The following is a 17,628-nucleotide window of genomic DNA, read 5'->3' on the forward strand; positions in this document are numbered from 1 at the left end:
TGTGGAGTTTGGTGAGTTCCTTATAGATATTGGATACTAGCCCTTTATCCGATATGTCATTTACAACTATCTTTTCCTATTCGTTGGTTGCCTATTAGTTTTGTGGGTTGTTTCCTTTGCCGTGCAGAAGCTTTTAATCTTGATGAGGTCCCAATCATTTATTTTTGCTCTTGATTCCCTTGCTTTTGGGGATGTGTCAAGTAAGAAGTTGCTGCGGTGGAGGTCAAGGAGGTCAAAGATAATCACTTTGTTTCCTGCTTTCTCCCATAGGGTTTTGATGGTTTCCTGTCTCACATTCAGGTCCTTTATCCATTTTGAGTTTATTTTTGTGTATGGTGTGAGAAAATGATCTAGTTTCATTCTTCTGCATGTTGCTGTCCAGTTCTCCCAACACCATCTGTTAAAAAGGCTGTCTTTTTTCCACTGGATATTCTTTTATGCTTTGTCAAAGATTAGTTGGCTGTATACCTTTGGGTCCAGCTCTGAGTTCTCAATTCTATTCCATTGGTCTATGTGTCTATTTTTGTGCCCATACCATTACTAGATCCATAGTAATAGAGTCAGGAAAGGATCAGAAGTCTCACTCAAAAGTCCATTTGGTATATTTACAGACTAAGAGAAAAGCAACCTATGATGTGAATCTCTGACAAGATCCACCTGCAGGTTTTCTTTTTTTGACATACCTAAGTATATTAACTCCAGAACCATACAATGAGTTTCCAAACATGTTAGTGAAAAAGAAACATGACTGCTCTCTTAATGAGCATGCTAATGGTGGCAAATCCATTGCCATGTCATATCACCATGCATTTACATGCTTAATAGTGCAGCTACAGATTTCATTTTAGACAATTCATATTTTTCTTATGAACTGATATGATGCAAAGAAAATGTCACAGGCTGTGAAGCCAATTCCAAAATAATTTCACTCATATGTGGAATTTAAGAAACAAAAGAATTCTAAAAATATTTTTGAAAAGTGGTACCTCATGAAACAACTCATGGTTGTTTCTGAAGTGGCTACTCTGAGAGATAGTCTTTATGTGGGTAGGTACTGGGATGTTTGTTCAAATCTGTTATATGGCTTCAAAGACACATAGGTATATGGTGAATGCTTACTGATTCACTCATTCACTCAACAGACGGCATAGAGTACTTATTGTTCTGGGCACCAGAGACACAAGTGCAAGATAGAAACGGTCCCTATCTTCATGGAACATAGATAAAGAGCCAGAAAATGAGAAAGCAGATAAATATAAAAATAACTACAGATTGAAACTGGTACTATAAAGGAAACAGGATGCCCCCCTAGAGAGAAATAACTGGAGGGGGCAGTTCATCTTAGCTGGGGAAAGGCTTTTTTGAAATTTGAAGGATGAGAAGAAGCCAAACATGAAAAAACCTGGATGGCAAAGGCCTTGAGGTAGGAAAATTTGGCAAGTTCTAAAATCTCTGTGTGCAAAAAAGCAAAACAAAACAAACAAAAAAACAAACAAACAAAAAACCATGGATAAATATCCACATCTAACATCACACTTAATGGTAAAACACTGAAAAAATGTTCCCTGTATGATCAGGAGAAGACAAGAATGTCAGCTCTCACCACTTTTATCCAACACATGTTCTTAGGAAAGAAAAAGAATAAAAGGCATCCAGACTGAAAAGAAAGAAAGAAAACTATCTCTGTTTGCAGATGACATGATCATGTACACAGAAAATCCTAAGGATTCCACAAAAAGACTATTAGAGCTAATAAATGGATACAGAAAAGTTGCAAGATATAAGATCAACATACAAAAATCAGTTTGTTTCTACCCACTTGCAATGAACAATTTGAAAATTAATAATAAAATTAATAAAAAATTCATTTACAAAGCATTAAAAGAAACTATTTAGGAATAAATTTACCAAGCAAGTTTAAAACTTATACACTAAAATCTACAAAATATCATCAAAAGAAATTAAAGAAGATCTAAGTAAATCAAAAGACATCCCATATTGGAATACATTATATTATTGGAAGATGTAGTATTATTAAGATGGAAATCGACCCCAGATTGATGAACAGATTCAAAATAATTCCTATTAATCTCTTAGATGTCTTTTTTGCAGAAATTGACAAGTTGATCTTATAATTTATGTGGAAATGCAAGAAAATCAGAATATCCAAAACAATCTTTAAAAAAGAACAACAAAGTAGGAAGACTCATACATTCTCAATTTCAAAACTTATTACAAAACCACAGTAATCCACAAAGTGTGGTACTGACAGACTTACAGATTAATAAAATAGATGTGAGAGTCTAGCAATAAACCCAAATATCTATTATCAACTGATTTTTGACAATGGTGCCAAGACCACAAATAGGGAAAGAAAAACCTTTTCAACAGTGGTGCTGAGATAACTAGATTACCACATGGAAAAGACTGAAGTTAGATCTCTTCCTCATACTACATACAAATATTAACTAAACATGGATTAACTTATTTCTCCTAAGAAGATACAAAAATGGCCAGTAAGCAGATACCATTTCCCATTAGGATGGCTATACTAAAAAGGACAAATAGTAACAAGTATTGGCCAGAATGTAGAGAAATTGAAACCCTCATCCACAGCTGGTAGAAATGTAAAATGGCACAGTTGCTTTGGAAAACAATCTGGCAGTTCCTCAAGATTACAATAGTCCCCCCTTGTTCACAGTTTTGCTTGCCACAGTGTCACTTATCTATGGTCAGCTGTAGTCCAGAAACAGATGATCCTTCTTCTGACAAAGCATCAGAAAGTCAACAGTAGCGTAACATTACATCACAAAGCTTATGTCATTCACCTCACGTCTTTTTATCACATAGGCATTTATCATTTTATATCATCACAGGAAGAAAGGTGAGAATAGTACAAGATATTCTGAGAGAGTGACCAATCACATAACTTGTATTATAGTATGCTGTTATAATTGTTCTATTTTATTATTAGTTATTATTGTTAATTTCTTACTGTGCCTAATTTATAAATTATGCTTTATCATAGGTAAGTATGTAAAGGGAAAAGCATACTATATATAAGGTTCATCACTATCTGTGGTTTCAGGTGTCTGCCAGAAGTCTTGGAACATATCCCCCACAGGTAAGGGAGGACTCCTACAATCACAGTTACCATAGGACCCAGCAACTCTACTCCTAGGTATGTATCAAAGGGAAATAAAAACATACATCCACTTAGAAAGTTGGACATGAATGTTCATAGAAGCACTATTCACAATAGCCAAAAAATGGGGACAATGCAAATATCCATCAACTGATAAATAAATACATAACATGTGATACATCTTCACAATGGACACACTACAACATGGATGCACCTTGAAAGCATCCTAAGTGAAAGAAGCCAGTCATAAAAATCATTGTTTGATTTCACTTAAATAAAATAGCAACAACAGGCAAATCTTTAAAGATAGAAGTTGATTAGTGATTGCCTAGGGCTAAGTGTGTTGGGGGAAAATTGAAGATGACTGCTATAGGGTACAGGGTTTCCTTCTGGAGTAATGAAAAATGTTCTAAAATTGATTGTAGTGAAGGTTGTACAATTCTCTAGCTATATTAAAATCTATTGAATTGACACCTTAGTAGGGTTAATTGTGTGGCATGTAAATTATAATTCTATATTCCTGTCGCCAGGAAAAAGAGAAGAAAAGAGACTAATGGTAGAGATGAAGTTGAAGATGTAGGCACATGTGACAGCTTGGAGGGCTTTGTTGGCCATTTTATGGAACTGGATTATATACTAAGGGCAAGGGAAGCCACAGAAGGATTTTAAGGAGAAGAATGATATATGATTGACAGTTTTAAAAGTTCATTCTGGCTGCCTGAAGGGGGGCAAAAGTGGAAGCAGGGTGAGCAGCAGAAAGCTAGGGCAGCAGCCCAGGTACCAACAATAGTTATTTGAATTAGGAAATGTTACAAAAAAGCTGGAGAGAAATGGATTTGAGAGATGTTTTGGAGATAGAACCTTTATATATATAATATATATAAATATATATGTGTATGTGCATACATATATATCTGTGTATGTACATACATATACTATATAAAATAGAATACATATATACATTATTTATATAATGGTATATATGACAAATCTACATACACATATGACATTTATATACTATATGCACACTATTAAATGTTATATATGATATATATATAAATTATACATAAAATAATTTAAATAAAACCAAAAATTTAAAGGTGAGTATTTGTTGAAAATACTGTTTTTGTTCTAATTTACAATGTTTTATATTTAACTAGGAATTTGTAATGGATTAGATAATTTTCTGGAAGTCTGAATCCATTTAATACTATTATTTTAATAAGGGTAATTTCTATAAAGAAAAACTGTATTACTAAAATTTTATCCTGCTCTTAAAATTTGAGATGGAAATGAAATCACACAGATATAAAAAGTATTTGTTAAACTATGAGTCTTAATTTGTTACCTCTTACTGTATATCATAGATGGTCACAGAATTTCAAGATTTGAAGGAATCTAAAAGTCACATATATAATCCAATGGTACTATCATGCAATGATTAAATTTTTTCTACCATATTCTTGACAAGCAGTCAGCAAGATCTGATATCCTATCAATGCTTAATATTTATTAACAACGAGATACTGGAATTTTGATATTTCCTAAGATTCACTTTGGACATTAATGGATGCTTTAAAACAAACTTTTTTTAAGTTTATTTATTTATTTTGAGAGAGGGAGTGCAAGAGGGGCAGAGAGCGGGGAGAGAGAGAAAGTTCTGCACTGTCGGTGTGGGGTTCAATCTCACAAAGTGTGAGATCATGACCTGAGCCAAAATTAAGAGTCTGACATTTAACCAACTGAGCCACCCAGGCTCCCCAAAACATAAACATTTTGAAGCTATACTATAAGACAATACTATAAAAAATTACTATTTAAAAAAATTATATCTTTACAAATAATTTTGTGTTAACAAATGTTTTTTTTTTTCTTACATGTGAAGAAAGTAAACTGTCTCAATGAAGTCAGTATCAGTTTCCTCTACATTAGATAAACTGATTATCCATGGAAAGTTTATATATGGTTAGAAGCAAAACTTTACTCCTGAATTTATACCAAAATGAATGAATCAGTTATCTAGCAACTACAGCAACAGCAAATGTATCTGGCACTGTTAAGGAATGAATTATGCCATGCAAACAAATTTTACAAATAAATTACTGTTGTACTCAATTCATAGAAACTTTTTTATCTTAAACCACTCCTCACTGAAATCTCTCTAAATTTGCCTAAGATGTTATAAAATTCACTGTCATTGCAAATAGGTGAACTTAATTTAAAAGCAGTTGATGAATTAGTTGGAACACCCGGGTGGCTTAGTTAGTGAAGGGTCTGACTTCAGCTCAGGTCATGATCTCACAGTTCATGAGTTTGAGCCCCGCATTGGGCTCTGTGCTGCCAGCTCAGAGCCTGGAGCCTCCATATTCTGTGTGTCCTTCTCTCTCTGCCCCTCCCCCATGTACACTCTGTCTCTCTCTCTCTCTGCCTCTCAAAGATGAATAAATGTTTAAAAAAAATTTAAGTAGTTGATGAATTAGGATCATTATTTTTAAATTTCATATAATGATGCTAGTGAAGTGTTTCCCTTGACAACAAGCCTGGTGGACTTTATTGCCGCTCTAGATATACTGCAGAAGTGGTCTCATTTCCTCTTAAAAAGACTCAGGGAAAAAAAGATTTGTGCCCAGTTATTTCAAAACTCTTCATCCTGTTTTACTCCTTAAGTACAGTCCCCTCTCTGAGGTTCATTGCAAAAATATTCTATCTATAAAAAGGGCATCTCCCTTGCACTAGGGGTACTCTCTCGAATACACAGGGGTTTTAGTTGCAAGCAACAGAGACCAACTTTAGCCAATTAATGAGATGCAGGTCATAAAAGGGATTTGGGGAAGTTCACAGACTGCTAGGAGTGATAGTGACCAGAACCAGGAAGACTAGATTTAAGACTAAGATTCTAGGATAAAGGACTAAAACCACTCCACGAAACTGACAGAATGAAAGACCGCCACTGCCACTGCCACTGCCGTCCTACCAACATCATCCCCATACTCTGATATTCCCATACTTTCCTGCCAGAGCAGGGCTTTTAATATTTTGATATCATAGTATCAAGCATATGGTAAATATTCAATACATGTTAATTCACTCAACAATTCTGTATTGAAACCTATTACATTTCTTGAACTAAAAACCCTTTAATATCCTTCTGTATATGAGGTGACTCTACATATTTTCTCAGTAAATATACTACATATTGACACAAATGGTGTAGGACTCTCATGTTCCTTATGGGCTAAAGAACTGAATTTGACACCAAGTAATACAGCCTGAAATCAATGTACATCTGGATTGCATGCATTAGCTATAGCTTAAAATTAATTGCCTAAGGGAATGGGGGGAAAAACTACAATGTGGATTACTATAAGGGCCCACTTTAAACTAGTAAGGTAATTATTGATAAGTACCCTATACCTGGTATACATGAGACGCTGAACTCAGATTCAAAGAGTTGGTGCATAGTTACACTTTATGTTTGGTTTATGCTAAACTCAGTTAACTGTTCTGGGTAAAAATGAATGTACAAGTGTTGATATCATTCATTTCTTTTCACTTTGAACTTGAGCTGTTTATTTCAAAGTATTATTGTTTTACAAATAATGAAGGCTTATAATCTTCGTACATATAAATGACTCAGATCCAAGTCAGAATCCTAAGTGGACTCAGGTATGAGACACCAGGAGGCCTGTCTACAGAACGAATGCCTAAGTGAGAAACCTAGAAACAGGATCTCAGTCAGATCAAATTAGCTGCTGCTGCAGCAGAATAAAAGGCAAATCATTACTCTGTCTCCATTAGTGCTCTTGTCCTCTGTCTACGGGTTTCTGGCCAAATTCCTGACCTCACTATAAAATGTAGAACTGATTCACTCGCTCGCTCACTCACTCACTCACTTATTTATTTATTTATTTATTTAGCCTCAGATTCTAATATGGCTCAGCACAGCAATGCATGGTTCACTGTACTTTCAGACACAAGTGAAACAAAACTATAAGGTTGAATAACATGAAACTAAAGTTTTTGTAGATCCAAAACAGCCAATTATTAGTAATTTCATATGGTTCAATCTAGCATTTACTCTTCAGATCCATAGGACTTGATCACTGCTAGTATTTCATAAATTTTAATTATCATGCTTGACTCTGGGTCATGGAAGTGTACTTTCAATAATATTAAAAATTAAGGCCAGGAAAGTTAAAGTATCTGGTTAGGTTAAAGAAAGACAAGAACTAAAGTCTTTGATAGCCCATTCCATGAGCTTTCCATGCTACGAGCTTTATAGCAAAATTCCTAATGATTTGTTTGAACATTATGTTATTTAAATTGTGAATAACTTGTCAACATTTTTTGAAGAATAACTGGCATAAAATACTGTATTAGCTTCTGATGTACAACATACTGATTTCATATTTACATACATTACAAAATGGTCATCACAAGTCTAGTTACCATCTGTCACCATACAAAGTTGTTACAATATCATTGACTATAGTCCCTAGGCTGTAATATTATATCCCCACATCTTATTTATACTATAGCTGGAAGAGGGTACCTCCTAATCCCATTCACCTATTTTGTCCACCTCCCTCATCCCGTCCCCTCTGGGAATCATCACACATACACACAAACACACAAACACACACCACATCTTCTTTATCCATTCATCTATCAGTGGACATTTAAGTTGCTTCCGTATCATAGCTATTGGAAATAATGCTGCAATAAACATAGTGATATATATTTTTGGGGGGATTGGCATTTTCCCTTTCTTGGGATAAATACCTACAAGTGGAATTTCTGGGTCATACATTAGTTTTACTTTTAATTTTTTGAGGAAATTCCATACTGTTTTACATAGTGACTGCTCTAACTTAAATTCCCACTAGCAGTGCATGAGGGTTCCCTTTTCTCTACATCTTCATAAACACTTGTTATTTCTTCTCTTTTTCAAACTAGCCATTCTGACAGTTAAGTGATAGCTCATGGTGGTTTTAATTTGCATTTCTCTGATGGCTAATTATGTTGAGCCCCTTTTCATGTGCCTGTTGGCCATCTATGTCTTCTTTGAAAAATGCCTATATGTCTTCTGCCCGTTTTTAAGTTAGATATTTTTATATTGAGTTTTATTAGTTCTTTATATATTTTGTATGTTAACCCCTTTCATATATATCATCTTTGGATATCTTCTCCCATTCACTAGGTTCTCTTTTCATTTTGTTGGTTTCCATCAATATGCAAAAGCATTTTTAGTTTGATGTAATTCCATTTGTTTATTTTTGCTTGTGTTGTCCTTGGACACAGATCCACAATAATGTCACTAAGACCCATGTCAAAGAGCTACTGCCTATGTTTTCTTGCAGGAGTTTTATGATTTTAGGTTTTATAGTTAAGTCTTCAAACCATATTGAGTTTATTTTTATACATGATAAAAAAAAAGGTCTAGTTTCATTGTTTTGCATGTAGCTTCCCAGTTTTCCCAACACCACATGGAAACCTCTATCTCCCCTTCAATTCTGAATGATAACCTTACTGGGTAGATTACCCTTGACTGTTAAGCTTTTTCCTTTCCGCACTTTGAATATACCATGCCACTCCCTTTTGACCTGGAAAGTTTCTACTGAAAAATCAGCTGATGGTCTCACAGTGGTTCCCTTACAGGTAACTAATTGCTTTTCTCCTGCTGCTTTGAAGATTCTTTATCCTTAATTTTTCACATTTTCTTTTTTAAAAATTTTTCAAATGTTTTATTTATTTCTGAAAGAGAGAGACAGGGTGAACAGGGGAGGATCAGAGAGAGAGGGAGACACAGAATCCAAAACAGCCTCCAGGCTCTGAGCTGGCAGTCAGCACAGAGCCCGACGCAGGGCTCGAACCCACGAACCGTGAGATCATGACCTGAGCCGAAGTCGGCTGCTTAACCAACTGAGCCACTCAGGCACCCCAATTTTTGACATTTTCATTGCAATGTGTCTTGGTATGGATCTCTATGAGTTCTTGAGAGTCTGTTACTCCTGGGACCTGGATATCTGTTTTCACATTAGGGAAGTTTTCAGCTATTATTTCTTCAAATAAGTTTCCTGCCCCTTTGTCTCTTTCTTGTCCTTCCAGGACCCCTGTTGGTATGACTGATGTTGTCCCAGAGGTCCCTTAAACTATCCTCATTGTTAAAAAGCTTTTTACTTTTTGCAGGACAGTTTGGGTGCTTTCCACTACCCTGTTTTCCAGATCACTGATGTGTTCTGTGTCATTAAATTTGCTATTTATTCCCTGTACTGTATATTTCATTTCTGTTATTTTATTCTTCAGTCCTGATTGATACCTTCTTACATTTTGTATATCTGTTATAGTTCTCACTGTGTTCATCCATTCTCCCAAGTTTGGTAAGCATATCTATGACCATTACTTTTGACTTATTATTGGATAGATTACTCTTTTAATTCTTTTTCTGAGGTTTTGTCTTGTTCTCTCATTTGGAACATATTCCTCTGTCTCATTTTGCCTACTCTTGTGTTTGTTTCTGTCTTAGGCAGTTTTTCCAGTCTTGACGGAATGACCTTATGTAGGTGATGTCCTGTGGGGCCTAGAAACACAATTGCTACTGGCTACCAGAGTAAGGTGCCTCAGGGTTGTTCCCTGTGTGGGCTGTATTCACCCTTCTATTGTGGCAGAGCTGTGACTGCTGTGAGCATATTGGTAGATAGGGCTGGCCTTGACTGAGGCTGGCTATGAGTCTTAGCCATGACTGCCATGGACGCACTGGTGGGCAGGGTTACTGTTCTATCAGCTCCAAGGCCTGGCAAGACGTATGGTTGGGCAGACTCTCAGTGGGGCACACCCCTGACGTAGTCTAGAAGGAAGATTACAAAATGGTGCTCAATAACACTGGGATCAGCAGGGCAGAATGAGCTGGCAAATGTGGCTCCCAGCAGTGTTTCAGTCCCCAGAGGCCCGGCTGCCTGCCTGCTGGCATGCCAAGATTAGTAAGTGGTTTTCCTTTACCAATGGTCTTTGGGCTTTTTAATCTGGTGTTTTTGTGCCGGTTTCTAGGTTGAGTGAGTCTGCATACTGCACCTTTAAGAGTGGGTTTTCCTATATGTATAGTTCTATAGTTTTCCTAGACATACTCTCTGTTGCTTTTATTTTCTTTTATTTATTTAGTTAGTTTGGGGGGGGGGAGAGGGGGGNGGTAGAGAGAGAGAGAGAGAGAGAGAGAGAGAGAGAGAGAGAGGAAGAATGAGCATCCCATGTAGGCTCCATACTGTCAGTGCAGAGCCCAAAGCAGGGCTCGATCTTATGAACTGTGAGATCATAACCTGAGCCAAAACTGAGTCAGATGTTTAACTGACTGAGCCACCAAGGTGCCCCTCTCTGTTGCTTTTCAAAGCCAGATGTTTCGGGAGGTCCTTTCTCTTGTGCAGGATCTAAGGGTTGGGATACCTGATATGCAGCCTAAATCTCTCACACAGGGAAAAGTGTGTACCTTTGAGATCCCTCCAGACCACAGAGTACCATGCCTGGGGTGCAGTTTTTTTTCCTTAGTGAGACCATGTCTCTGCGTCTTCTGCCCATCCTGGTGGTGTCCCTTTTGGGTACACTGTTCAGCCAGTTTTCAGGCCTCCTTTGGTGAGAATTATCCCAAACATAGTTAGTTGTGTGTGGTGTTGTATCCAGGGGAGGAGATAAGCTCAGGATCTTTCCACACTTCTGTCTTGAAACCAAGCTCCCAGCCAATATATTTAAAGTGTGAGATATCACATCAAGACCTGGACTGTCAGCTTCTCTCTAAAAATGGAGACATTTTGGAGTGCCTGGGTGACTCAATGGGTTTAGCATCTAACTGTTGATTTCAGTTCAGGTCATGATCTCACGGTTAGTAAGATCAAGCCCTATTTCAGGCTCTGCGCTGACAGCATGGAGCCTGCTTGGGATTCTCTCTCTCTCTCTTTCTCTCTCTCTTTCTCCCTTTCTCTCTGCCCCTCCTCCCCAAATACATTAACAAACTTTTAAAAAATAAATTATGGATTTAAATACCATCTATATGCAGTAACCCTCAGATACATGTGTCCAATCATATGACCTCTCCTTTGAGCTCCAGATTAAACATATAACTGCCTACTTGATATTCTACTGGGATGATGAACAGGATCACAAATTCAACCTTTTCAAAACAGGAAAACTGTTTTTTCCCTTCCCAAATTTGTTTCTCCTCCAATCATCCCCGTCTTACTAAACAAGACCACCATCTTCTCAGTTCTTGGCATCAAATACTTAAAAGTCCTCTTTGATTTATCTAATCTCCCCAACACTTTAACCCATTTAGAAGTACAATTAACTAACTTTTAAAGAAAAATAACAAATCTACTCATCTTTTTTCATCTTTACTGCTTTTATCATGGTCCAACATACTACCATCTCTTTTACTGACTATTACAAAAGTCTTTCAATTAGTCTTTTTGTTTTAACTTTGCATTCTATCTCCCTCTCCATTCCAGTTTCCACTGAGCAGCCTAACTGACCTATCTGAAATATAAATCAGACTATGTTACTGCCCTGCTTAAAACTTTACAGTGCCTGTTGCAATTTGACCAAAATGCATGCTATTTATTATGACCTACAAAACACAACTCATGCATCATCACATTCCAACTACATTGGCTTCTATATTCTCAGAAACAGTCCAGGCACAATTACTCCTAGAGGTCTTTTATAGTCCTGTGGACTAAAATGCTCTTTTCAAAAATCCTCACATGACGGGGTGTTTTTTCTTATCATTCAGATCTTAGCTCACCTGTTACCTCCCCAGAGACTACCTATAGAACAGTCTACATCAGGTTCTTTGGTCACTCTTGTATGACCTCCTATCTTGTGAAATTACTGTTTCTTTGTTTATGTTTTTCCTTTACTCATATGGAGTTCACTGGTATAATCCCAGCATCTAGCCAAGTGCTAGGTAAGAATAGGTACTTAATAGATATTTGCTGAATCAATGCATAGGCCCATGAATGAGTAAATAAAACCAACTATATCTCAAAGAGAGGAACTAAATAGGAGTATTAACTACTATAGTTATTGAATAAACCATCCAAATTAATATTCTCTCCAGAAATACAATGCTTTGTTTTCAAAATGATTATCTCCATAAGCTACTTTAGAGTAAATTATTTCAATTCAGAAAGTCAGAGAAAAACAAATCTTCACTGTGAAACAGTATCTGGGTCCTGGAAAATAACTTTAGAGAAAATTTAGAGTAAACAACAACTACATGAAACTGTATAAATTATAAAGTAATTGACAAAATGAAGCCCTAAAAAGACTTAGAAAATGGTAGCACCTAGTGGAACTTTTGGAGAATTTTTGCAGGGTTGTTTTTTTTTTTTTTCTGTGACTTTCATTTTTCAATATCCTTAGACAGTGTCAGACCCTCTGCATATTTGCTCCTAAATGACAGACATTCTGTGGTCACCACTGAATCTGGCCACCAAAGACAGAAATTAAAGCACCAAAAAAGAAATTATTTTAAATCATTTTGGTTTCATCTCATTGTTGTGATCCTTTTAAATTGGCAGCAAAACCCAAGATACCATTTTTTAATTGTTCTGTCCTCATCCTCTTGCTGTGTTTTGTACATTACCATGTGATATTTAAAGAAAAAAACAGCTTTACTGCTATAAAAAGTATGTATCACAAAATCCACCCTTTTCAAGGGAACAATTTAAGTCATTTTTATCAAGTTTACTGAGTGATGCAATCTTCACCATTAATCATTTTTAGAACAATCTGATTCCCCCAAAAAGATCCCTCAAACCCATTTACACTAAATCCAGATTCCTACTCCCAGACCCAGCAATCACTAATCTACTTTCTATCTCTATAAATTTGTCTTTTCTAGACATATCCTATAAATAGGATCATACAATATGTGTTCACAATCACACAATATGTGTTCCTTTCACTTTGCATTGTTTATCTATAATGTAGACTCTGTAAGTAGTACATTATTTTTATTGCTGAAATAATATTCAATTATATGAATATAATATAGTGAATAAACATTTGAGTTGTTTTCAGTTCTTGGCTATTATAAACAATATTATTATGAACATTCACATGCAAGTTTTGGTGTAGGCTTATGTTTTCATTTCTCGTCAGTAGATACCCAGGAGTTGATCTACTGGCTTATATGATAGTTTTCACTTTTTGAAAAACTTTCAAGCTGTTTTCAAAAATGGCTACAGAATTTTATGTTCCAACCAGCAATGTATAAATGTTCCATTTCTCTACATCCTCACAAACATTTGTTTTTTAGTTACTATAGCTAGTGTAGTGGGTGAGAAATAGCATCTCATTGTGGTTTTAATTTCCATTTCCCTAATAACTAAAGCTATCGAGCATCTTTTCATATGCTCAATAGCCATTCCTATATATTCTCTGATAAAATGTTCATATCTTTAACTCATTTTTTTATTGAGTTGTTTGTATTGAGTTTTAATGGTTCTTGGAAAATTCTGGGTGCAAGACCATTATCAGATATTGTTTCCTCTCAATCTATTGCTTATTTTTTCATTTTCCTTTTTTTTTTAACGTTTACTTATTATTTGTTTTGAGAGAGGGCATGAGCAGGGATTGGAGGCAGAGAGAAAGAGGGAGAGAGAATCCCAAGGAAGCTTCACATCAGTGTAGAACCGGATACAGGCTCAATCCCATGGCCATCAGATCATGACCTGAGCAAAATCAAGAGTTGCTTAACCGACTGGGCCAACCAGGCATACCTACTTTTTCATTTTCTTAATGGTGACTTCTGAAATGAAAAAGTTTGGATTTTGATGTTCAATGTGTTAATTTTTTTCTTTTATAGGCTGTGCAAAGAAATAGCTAAGAACTCTTTGCCTAACCCAAGTTCTCAAAGATTTCCTTACTATGTTTTATTCTAAAAGTTTTGTTTGTTTTAGCTTACATTTAAGACTATTATTTTTATGTATGGTATGAAATGAGAGTATAAGTTCATGTTTTTTCATGTGAGTATCCAATTGTCCCAAATTCATTTGTTAAAAAGATTATACTTTCCCCGATGAATGCCCTCGGCATATTTCTCAAAAATCAATTGACTATGAATGTACACATTTATTTCTGGACTCTCAATTGTGTTCCATTCATCTGTATGTCTACCCTTATGTCAGTGCCACACTGTCCTGATAACTATATTTACAGTAAGTTCTGAAACTGAAAAGTGAAAGTCCTCCAATTTTCAAAACTGTTTTGGCAATTGTAGGTGTTTTGCATTTCCATATAAACTTTAGAATCTGCTTGTCAACTTATACAAAAAGGCACCAAAAATTCTGACAGGGATTACACTGAATCTATAGCTCAAGTAGTGGACAATTTTCACCTTAACCATACTGAATCTTACAATCCATGAACATAGAATGTTTTTCCATTAATTTAGATCTTCTTTAATTGTTCTCAATACAGTTTTAAAATTTTCAGTGTTATAGGCTTATATTTCTTTTATTAATATTAAATTTATTCCAAAAGTATTTAATTCTTTTTGTTGGTATTTTGAATAGAATAATGTTTTCTATTTTCTGTATTATCATTGTATAGAAACATAATTAAATTTTTTCAGCTGGCACACATAGCTTTCAATTTTTTGTTTTATAGATACATAATTCATATACCATAAGATCTATCCCTTTAAAATGTATAATCCCAAGGTTTTTAGTATTTTCATAGAGTTGTACAATCATCATCACTAACTAATTCCAGAATACTTTCATCAACACCAAAAGAAACCCTGTGCCCATTAGCAGACATTGCTCATTTCCCCTTATCCTCAGCTTCTGGCAATCACTAATATTTGTCTCTACATACTTGTCTATCTATTTAACATAAATGGAATCACACAATATGTGGTCTTTAGTGTCTGGCTTCTTTCACTTAGCATGTTTTTAAAGTTCATCCATGTTGTAGTATATATCAATATTGTTTAGTTTGTTTCCACTTTTTGAATATTATAATACTGCTATGAACCTTCATATACAAATTTTTGTGTGTGTATGTATATACATATATATACATATATATACACAAATTTTTGTGTATGTATATATATATATACATATATATACATACACACACTCTCATTTCTCTTGGGAATATACCTGTAAGTGGAAAAACTAAGTCCTATGGTAACTCTATATTTAATCTCTAGAGGAACTGCCAAACTGTTTTTTAAGGTAGCTGTACCATTTTACATTTCAACTGTGTATGAGGGTTGCAATTTCTCCACATCCTAACCAACATCTGTCTTTTTAAAATTATAGCCATTTTAGTGGATGGGAACTTGTATATCATCATGGGTTTGATTTTTATCCAGTGGCTAAGGACATTGAACACCTTTTCTTATGTATATTGGTTATTTGTATATCTTATTTGGAGAAATGTTTATTCAGATCCTTTCCGCACTTTTAAATTGGGTTATGTGTCTTTTTATTATTGATTAGTAATAGTGTTTTATTATCTGGATACAAGTCTTTTATCATATAAATATTTTGTAAATATTTTCTCCCATTCTTCCAATTTTTCATTTTTTTGAGTATGTCCTTTGAAGCAGATTTTTTTTTCAATTTGATGACCTAATTATCTTTTCTCTGTGTGTGGCTTATACTTTTGGTGATATATCTAGCCAACCATTGCTTAATCCAAGATCATGATGATTGATACATATGATTTCTCCTAAAAGTTTTATAGTCTTAGCCATTACATTTGTGTCTCTGATCCATTGTGAGTTAATTTTTGAATATAAGATGAGATAGAGATACAATTTTATTCTTTAGCATGTGGATGTCCAGTAGTTCCAGAACCATTTGCTCCAAAGATTATTGTTTCCCTACTGAATGATCTTTGCATCATCATAATCAATATCATGAGTTTTAAATAATAAAACATCATGTTATGATGCCATGATGGTAATAGTATATCCGTTTGTTTCTGATAAAGTTTTAAGTTGTCTTTTATTATTTAAAATAATACTTGAAAAGAATTTCAGAGGCAGTTTACACTTTAGAGTGTCTTAAAAATCGGTCTGATGCAGTTGTAGTCCATCATCAAGAAACTGCTTTTTCAGAGTTCTATTTATTTTAGACGAATATACTAGATTTTAATAAATTGTAATGTTTTCTGCTGCATGTAAGAGAAATCTCAATCCCACTGGATTAAGTAAAAATATATTCCATTGTCCTGAAAGGAGTCATATCCATGCTTTCTAGAGAAACTATCATAATATCTTGAATTTTGAGTCTGATAGTGTGATTGGATGAGACTATAGAGTTGTCTACTTTGGATACAGAATGAGTATATTTTACATGCTAAAGGGAAGGAAATGAATATTTGTGACCAAGAATGTGGAGTATGGTGAATTATATTTTATTATTGTTCAAAATATTTTGTGCTTCTTCATGACATCAGGCTTTGCACATGATTTCATTTGGCAAATAACATATGAGAAGCCAGATATGCCACCTCCAAGTAGAAACTTCAAGAGCCATTGGATGATTCCAATACATTCTTCATTTTCTTTTACCATAAGACTGGCAATGTTCCAGGTAGAGGCTGCTCCCTCAGCATGGGCTCCAGAATGAAGACAACATCAAACTGAGTTACAACTGACCAATGCAAGATGCGTTAAAAGACCAAGAAATAAACCTTAGTTGTTTCAGGCTTCTGAGATTTGGGGATTGTTTTCTTATGGCAGCATAGCCTCAGTTGATGAAAATGATGACTATTTTACAATTATTTCAGGTTCTTTAAGTACTTCTAAGGAGGCCGTAATATATATTAAAAAACTTTGTTTTCTTAGACTTAATTTCAAGTTTTAAAAAATTAGAAAAAAATACTTCTTTAAAGACAAGGCCTGGGGTGCCTGGGAGGCTCAGTGGGGTAAGTGTTTATTTCAGCTCAGGTCATGATCTCATGGTTGTGAGATAGAGCCCTGCAATGGGCTCCGTGCTGGGTGCAGAGGCTACTTAAGATTCTCTCTCCCTCCCTCTCCCCTACTCCTCCCTTACTCTCGCACACACATGCATGCATGCATAGATACATGTGCTCGCTCTCTCTTTCTCTCTCTCTCTCAAAAAATAAAAGAGACAAGGCCTGGCGCAACCTCTATCTGCCAATCTAAATCCACACAAAGTTGTATCATCTTTCCTACTTAAAAAATCTGTAAGGCTCTAACATCTGAATAAATGATGCTTTTATCTCAATATTCAACTAGAAAACTTACAGTTGCCAATACACTCAAACATTTACAATTTGTATTATAACACACAAGACTTGTATACTGTACTTATTCATATTTACATAAGCGTTCTCAAATTAAAATGATTTGTTATAGATAAAGAACCAAAATGCACACAGGGGGTTTCTTACATGGTTACATGGAAATGAGTCTTAATTTTATGCACTGAATATTTTTTATACACCACGAA

General features: G+C 35.1%; 1 long non-coding RNA gene across 5 annotated transcripts in view; it reads right to left on the reverse strand.

The window, feature by feature from the left end:
* LOC144242008 (uncharacterized) overlaps positions 1-17,628 on the reverse strand; it is a 79,020-nt gene that overhangs the window by 44,308 nt on the left and 17,084 nt on the right. The gene's annotated exons all lie outside the window — the stretch shown is intronic.

This window comes from Crocuta crocuta, unplaced genomic scaffold (assembly GCF_008692635.1).
Source record: "Crocuta crocuta isolate KB4526 unplaced genomic scaffold, BGI_CrCroc_1.0 scaffold87, whole genome shotgun sequence".
In the NCBI taxonomy this organism is placed as follows: domain Eukaryota; kingdom Metazoa; phylum Chordata; class Mammalia; order Carnivora; family Hyaenidae; genus Crocuta; species Crocuta crocuta.